Source organism: Ictidomys tridecemlineatus, chromosome 11 (assembly GCF_052094955.1).
Source record: "Ictidomys tridecemlineatus isolate mIctTri1 chromosome 11, mIctTri1.hap1, whole genome shotgun sequence".
In the NCBI taxonomy this organism is placed as follows: domain Eukaryota; kingdom Metazoa; phylum Chordata; class Mammalia; order Rodentia; family Sciuridae; genus Ictidomys; species Ictidomys tridecemlineatus.
In genome coordinates, this window is record NC_135487.1 from 78,782,380 (window position 1) to 78,788,379 (window position 6,000).

The window sequence follows — 6,000 nt, forward strand, 5'->3', positions numbered from 1 at the left end:
TTTGCATTCTCTTCTGCTAATTCTTGATGAAGATGAAATAGTTCTGATGCTGAGAGAGACAGAGGAAGAATCTTGTATGATGTAAACAGCGGCATGCTTAAAGTGTTTTTCTTTTTATTTTTTTTTACAATAAACATTGGTGGAGGTAAAATCCAACCGACTCTTAACAGCTTCCTGGTCACAGAAATAATAGTTAGATGGCTACCAAGCAGCCTCGGCATCTGCCAGGGAATCAGGGAATCAGCGTTTAGGAGACAGAGAACTGACTGATTTGAATGAACCTGGACTGAATCAAGCTCACGTTCGGTTGTCCTCTGGGAAGTCAGATCTTCTGCTCTGGTCTCTCTGCCACCTCTGAGAATTAACAAGGTCACCCCCTGCGGAGCCTGGGCACCAGCACTCTGAGCATTCTGTTGCTTTGGTTGGCATGTTTCTCCTTCCAGAGGAACTGGATGTTTTGTGATTCCTGAACCTAGCCCACAGCTTTGTTTCTAAGGAAAATAATTTAATCTGTGCCCATCAACCCATCATCTAGAAAATTATACAGAATATTATCAGAATCAACATAGGTAGAGATCTTACCTACTTAATATCAAGGATGAAGAATGAACTCTTTCAATGGATTCAACCAAAAAGAATTTTTTTCCTTTATCAAAATAAATGTACTAGTATAAAGTATAATATAAAAAGAGGAACGTGCTAGTCTTAGTTCACTAAAAACATATTTTGGGGCACTAAGTATATGCTTGCTATTAAAGATAAAATATGAATAAGATAAAGTTCTTGTTTTCTAGTAAACCAACCTGCAAAATTATTTCAATCAATGTACACTCAGATAATTTAAAAGCAGAGAAAAGGGTGTACTAAACTTCATCCAGATGAGGGAGTTTCTAGGAGGAAAGAGTGTAAGATTTGTCAGGGTTTGGCAGGATAAAGAGTAAGAACTGGGGTTGCTTAGGGACCAGTAAGAATCCAAACAAAGATCAAGTGGAGTTCTGAGAAAGAAAGATTTGGTCATCAGGAATCCTGGGACTAATGAGTGGGCGAATGAAACTGAATATACAGGTGTTCAGTGTGAGTCCTACTGTGCCTTAAAGACATATCCCTGGGGAGACTCTGGCCTGCCTATGCATTCCTTGAACCTGTGGATTTTCTTTTCATTCAAAGAGCTTGGATTTTTGCAGAAAGGAAAGGGGAGCTATAACTGGATTCCCTGCTCCCCCGTGAAGCTTGCTCTTTGTGAATTAATCCCGAGTGGCTTCCGATTGTTCTGATTCTTAATTAGAACTATAGTTTAAGGCCACTGTGACAGGGGAGAAGGAGGGATAAAATACCATGAGCAAATATCCTTGAGGGTGTGAATCTACAAACAGGGACTATCATGCAGGGATCATACCTGAAGTCTGACTGCCAGGAATAATGCAGTGGTGACAACTTTGCATAAGCAGTAAAAACCATCTGGGTGACTAACATTTCTGTTAACAATGTCAACTTCCCCTGCTTGCCTCAGTGTTTTCCCATCATTTTGAAACTTATAAAGGGCAAAATGAGACAAAATGAGTTCTTGCATTTCATTTTCCCAATGGTTACCTGCCTGTCTTTGGGGAAAGACCAAGTAAGAAATGAGAAACAATGGACCTCTCTTTCCCCTTATTTCCTACCCATCATCATTTGGCATTCTTCTTTTTAAAGAAAAAGAAATGACTTCTTTGACTAGGTGCTCATCCCATCTCCCTTTGAAATGGGACAAGTAAACATGCCATTTTCTACCAGATTCATGAAAAGAAAGCATCCCGGTCGGTTGGCGACAGTGATTGGAGGTGGGTTACTGAATGTGCTCATTCACATTTCGCAGCACTGTCTGGGCTGCCTGCTGTCCTACATTCTGTTTCTATTGCTAGTTTCCTTTTGCCCTCTGCTCCTTCGTTTGATTTTATCGATTTCTCTTAGATGTTTAATATGCAGTGCAAGTTATATTTTGATGAAGAGGGCCTTCATTTTGATGCTTTTGATTTAATTTTAATTTCACAACAAAATTAAAGCAAAAAAAATTGCCTTTACCACCTTTAAAAAATATTGATGCAAACTAATTTCAGCCGTAGCTTGCTTGGCATGATCTAGCCCTATCATGTATTCTAGTTTTTATACAGAATTCAAGTCTTAGGACTAAATACAATAAAATTTTCAAATATGTCCAAGTAGATTTGGGTTTCAAATTTAGATGAAAACCTTATGGTGTCAGTCAAATACACATGACATGTGTAACTTAAATCCTTAGCTATTTCTGTGGCTTAGAGAAAAGAAATCAAGAATCTGATGGGCTTCTACTGACATTTCTAGGGTGAGGTTTATAAGCCCTATAATTGCATGTTTCTACCATGAAATGGAAGGACATAATTTTCATGTTTGCACAAAATCACTGGATCCACGATCTGGAATTATTTACAAGGTTTCAAGAGGCAGAAGGACAAAATATTTCCAGGGTTTCACATCATTTCTTTTGATACATCAGGGTTCATCAGTGTTAATATTCAATGAAAATTCACAGGAGGAAAGGAATCTTTAACCAATTAATGAATAGGCTAATGATTTCCTAATCTCTGTTGTAACTACCAGAAAGCCATGGAAAGAGTGCACAGTTAGATTTACAGGAGCACCTCCAACATTCTGAAGACAAGTTAATTGTCTCTTACCAGCTGCCAAAATTTTACTATTTGATATTGATGTTTTGAACTTTTGATATATGTATAACCTTTTCAAAATCAGTTCATCATTAATCACTTTTCTTCTGTTCATTCAGTGAGGGCATAGTCCTTGGTCTCAAAGTGTCTTTAATTTCTTTGAATACTTCAGAAACTCAATCAAGTAATGTATTTAATTCAAATATCACTGACTTTATTTTTCAGGTAATAAAGGTGGAAAGGGATTTGATAATGATAGATACTTTATGGTGTTGACTTTAGCTACTGAGACTAACTAGAGTAATAAGCTTACCACCGGGACTCTGTACTTTGGCGTACCTGAACTTTCTCTTCTAGCTGCCTATAAAACACAATGACAAGGCTTACAATGCTGCAGGAATGAATGGAGGGATGCCCAGCACATACTTAAGGACAAGATTACCTTTTCATATAGGTATTCATATTTTTCTTATAGGTCTAGAAGCCTGGAGACCAGGGCGCTGGCAGGGGCTCAGGAGAGGTAGACCCACCCTCTCATATGTCAACTCAGTCACAAAAGTGGCTGCTGCACCTGTGTCCCTCAGAATGGTGTTTATATCCCATGCAAGAGGGGTGGGAGGAGCTAAAGGGGGATACCACCAGAGTTGTCTTAATTAAAAACTTTATCTTAGAAGTCCCACAAACATATCCCAGTTTTGATGTTTTATTAGTTGGACCTGGGTCTCAAGGTCATTCCTAGAATAATAACTGAATTCGACTTGGAAGGAAGAATTGTGTCTGGGGATTAGGACATAGTACCAACAATATCTGCCAAAGAATGTGTTAAGCACAATTACAGTGGTGTGATATGTGATAAATAAAGGAAGTGGGAGTCATCTAGCTGATTTTTTTTTTATTTGCTCTAAAGTTCTATTTTGAACTTTCTATGATGACTATTTGGTATTTGGATTTAATATAACTAAACATTCTATAAGTTAAATATGGAAAGTACTCAAGTTGTAGCAAATGGTCCTTAAGACTATTAAGCCAATAACGGCTATATATATCAAAAAATGCTACACCAATTCCCCAGAACTCAAGGGATTAAAACAATAATCACTACTTCTTGGAGGTTTTTGGACAGCTGATAGACTGGGCTATCAGAGAAGCTCTGCTCTGCTCTACCTCTCTCTCCTCCTCTTTCTGAATCCAGTATGAAATCCCAGTCATATTCTTCCAATGGGAAGGCAGTGGTAAAAGAGAACACACCCCTGAATAAATGTCTTCCAAACCTATGCTTTCATGGTGTCTACTAATCTCCTAAGCAACTTTCCTAAGACCACAGAGTGAGTGAGTTGACTCAAACTAGCCTACAACCAAGAATCAAGAGGTTGAACAATAAATTAAGCCAAAGATTATGAATGTTTTTGAAGACTAAGCTAATCTGCCATGATAATCTTGCCAACTTTCAGCATGACAACAAATTAGTGATTGCTCTGTTATAACCCCTGGAATAAGAGTACTGTTTTCACCATGTGTTTGTAAAGCAATGGTAAAAGAATTGTCTAACTTTACAGTTTAATTGCGCGCGCGCGCGCGCACACACACACACACACACACACACACACACATTTTAAACATCAAACAAGAAAAATAAAGCCTGTTTCCCTGCTTATGGTCACTGTATAATTTCAATGGAAACTTGCTTGGCAAATGTATAATGACTGCAATGGAAACTGGCAGAACACCACGACATTTAAGTCAGGAGCCCTGGAGAATTGCTACTTTTTAAGGCAGACATGCATTTCAGAATCCTCATGCAGTGAAGATGTGACTGGGAAAGTAAGCTCAATTGTATATGAATGTGCAAATATCACAAGGTATTTGCAAGAGTTTTTTCTTTACCAAGAGTAAGGCACATGCCATAAAAGAAAATGACCCTGAAGCATCATCCTTGCTCTGCTGGTATTTATGAAGCTGCATGTCCTAGAGGATCCTTTCATAAAGAAGTCGATCTTCTGCTTTGAAATTCTTACTCTCCTCTAATCGTCAGCCTATCAAACGGCTCATTCTCAATTGCTGCAGATACAAAGACTAGAAGGTTTGGTCTCCATCTTCCTTATTGTTTCCTCCTGCAGAATAGGTCAAGTGTGCTTGTAACACATTTCAAGTCTCACAACAACCAAGTAATAATAGTAAGAATAAGAATAATAGCATTTCTCCAAAATTTCAGGCACTTACAACATGGGGTAAATAGTATTGTTTGTCCCTCGTCAGATTAAAAAAATAACTGGTTGGTACACTTAAGCAATTTTCCTAAGACCACAGAGTAAGTGAGTTTACTTAAAAACTGAAAAGAGTCTATATTTTTCAAGTTTGAGATAAAAGACAAAGTTAATTAATGCACTTAAATCTGTGTTAAATAAAAACGTAACAATGAGGATGTTGGATGCACCCATTAATAGAAATAGATGAGCTACATTTTTGTACATAATATCATCTAAAAAGTATGAATAAAGGAAAAAAATGATCATTGAATTTATGGTACTTTGTAAGAAATAGAAATGACATTGAAGAGGTCCCAATGTGATCTTTAGAAATGAACAATTTTAGAAAGGAAATGTAGTCGAGAAATACTTTCAAACCTCCATGATGTAAATTCACATCTCTGGTAATGCGCTTGTTTGAGGAGGAGGTAGTCTCTGAAAGATGATGGGATTAGGCTTTTTGAATTACAATAGAAAGAGTTCACAATATTAAACTACTTTTGTCAGTGGAGGAGAGACAGAACTCTGTTTTCTGAAGAATTGATGTGCACAGTGTGCTCAGTGAATATCATCCATAAAGTCAAGAGGAGCTGAGCTGGTTGAACGGATAGGGCACATATTAAATTGATAGTGATTAATTAGTTTTATGTCACTTTGATGCTTTTAGACTTGTTCATGGTGTGGTTTTCAATTATTTTAGTATTATTGGAAGAGCCAAGATTAGACCATAGTTATTAGAATTAGATGAGTTACCTTATTTGCAGAGTAGGATAACCTTTGCTATTTTTCTTTCACGTGATCAGTGCCATTTGCAAAGAAAAGAAAATGAGGTAGAATGAGCATAGACAAAGGCTTAAGAGAAGGCTAGGTTTTTAAAATTAGGATCAGATAAACCAAGGTTCAAAAAGATATTTGAACAGATTGCCTAAATTCTCATTGTCACTTGCTGTCATTTTTAAGTTAGTCATACTAAGATGCAAAACCAGAAGAAGAAAGTGGACTTCTAACCTTCTGAAGAGCAAATAAAAAATTAAAACATTCTGAAATCCTAGCATTTAGTTCATAAAACATCA